The following is a 2,500-nucleotide window of genomic DNA, read 5'->3' on the forward strand; positions in this document are numbered from 1 at the left end:
AGCCACTGGATAAACATGAGACTGAATAATTAATGAGTTCAATTTCAATTCAATTTATTGGAGGTGGGACAGTGCATGTTCATGAATGAAACATAAAATCGTAAACAGGCCGGATTGTAGCCACAGGCTAATTTCCATCCGTTGTGATGTTCCCTAGTACAAATACAGTAACAATAAAAAACAAAAGCATGTTATAAAATAGCAGCATTGAGTTTACAGTACAGTAGAATAATAATACAGATTCAATACAGTAATATGACAGTAGTACAAAAGTGCAAACGTGTCTCGGGCCGGGGATAAAGTGCTTAGAAAGTCCTGGTAGTCATATCTAATAGAAGTTGTGTTACAATGATAGGCCTAAAGATATAGATTGATCACTTGCACTGCTATAAATGACTAGAAGGTATATAATAATACAGGTAATAATAGTATTGAGTATATATAATCAACATGTAATAGTGATGGCATTATTCATATTGCTAATGTGTCTAGGTTAGCTATAATAATAATAACTGAAGCAGTGAAACGACAGCGTCACTGCTCTGTGTGTTCTTCATAGTCGTCAGCCGGACTGCGACCTCTGACCTTCACCCTGCATGACGATGAAGCTCACGTCCGACAGTGGAGAGACGGACTGACTGCTCATTGTGTGACAGGTTACTGAGCGTGCTCTGACCCCCCCCCCCCCTCCTGGAGGCTAATAGTGGCTCATCAGAGGAATTCTGGGGGAATTTATGCACCGTCTCCCGGCTAATTGAATTAGACGCATGGTGTCGACAGTGTGGCCATTGTAGAGCTGCACAATGTTGGGCTTCATGCATCCAGAGCTCAGGGTGGAATTCAGTGTCATTTAGACACACAGACACACAGACACACACAGAGACACACACACACATCACACACACACACACACACACATCACACAGAGACACACACACACACACACACATAACACATACACACACACACACACACACACACACACACACACACACACACACACACACACACACACACACACACACACACAGAGAGACACAGAGAGACACACACACAGACACACACACACACACACACACACACACACACACACAGAGCATCCTGACCACTGGGTCTTTATTTAGTTCCAGTCAGTGAATCTGCCTCAGGCCTCCAGCTCCATCAGGGGACGAGGGCATCATTAACCAACTGGGAGGGTGGGGGGGGGTATCTACTGGGGGAGGGGGGGTGGGCATCTACAGGAGGGGGGGCATCTAGAGGGGGAGGAAGGGGGGTTAAGTCGAGTTTAGAGTTATAAACCAGGGAGACGCAGCTCATAAACTGGAGAGTAACTGGTAATGTAACGTTGGACATTAAAGACTAAGATGAGCTAACGTTATCTATCTATCTATCTATCTATCTATCTATCTATCTATCTATCTATCTATCTATCTATCTATCTATCTATCTATCTATCTATCTATCTATCTATCTATCTATCTATCTATCTATCCATCCATCTATCCGTCTATCCGTGGTGGAGTAGCAGAGTGCTGACTGAGCTAACAGCGTCTCTGTGTTGTGACCTTTGACCCTGAAGGCGTCTCAGGATCGTCACATGACAGCGACTTCATCTGACAACGACACGTTACAAAACATTAAAGCAGCTTTATGATAAGTGTGACCAAAGGAGGGGGGGCACCTGGAGCTGTGATGTCATCACGGTGGTCATGTGTCCAGGACAGAACCAGGGCTGAGTCCTAACCTCCCTCCTCTCTATCTAGTGACCAGTTGTTGTAGTGGTGTCTGAATGTTTAGTGATTATTAATGTTCACTATCTAGTGACTGAATCTATCCCACAATTCACCACCACATGTAGTGAACATCCGATGGTCACTAACCGGAGCAAGATATCCCATCATGCATTGTGGTCACGGATCGCCGTTACCACAGCGACCCAGAGCGACCGGTGTAGCTACCAAATAAATGCAGTAGTGACCGGTGTAGCTACCAGATAAATGCAGTAGTGACCGGTGTAGCTACCAAATAAATGAAGTAGTGACCGGTGTAGCTACCAAATAAATGCAGTAGTGACCGGTGTAGCTACCAAATAAATGCAGTAGTGACCGGTGTAGCTACCAAATAAATGCAGTAGTGACCGGTGTAGCTACCAAATAAATGAAGTAGCGACCGGTGTAGCTACCAAATAAATGAAGTAGTGACCGGTGTAGCTACCAAATAAATGCAGTAGTGACCGGTGTAGCTACCAAATAAATGAAGTAGTGACCGGTGTAGCTACCGAATAAATGCAGTAGCGACCGGTGTAGCTACCGAATAAATGCAGTAGTGACCGGTGTAGCTACCGAATAAATGAAGTAGTGACAGGTGTAGCTACCAAATAAATGAAGTAGCGACCGGTGTAGCTACCGAATAAATGCAGTAGTGACCGGTGTAGCTACCGAATAAATGAAGTAGTGACCGGTGTAGCTACCAAATAAATGAAGTAGCGACCGGTGTAGCT

The sequence above is a fragment of the Trachurus japonicus genome, chromosome 21 (genome assembly GCF_045865225.1).
Source record: "Trachurus japonicus isolate A0001 chromosome 21, Traja_1.0".
Classification (NCBI taxonomy): domain Eukaryota; kingdom Metazoa; phylum Chordata; class Actinopteri; order Carangiformes; family Carangidae; genus Trachurus; species Trachurus japonicus.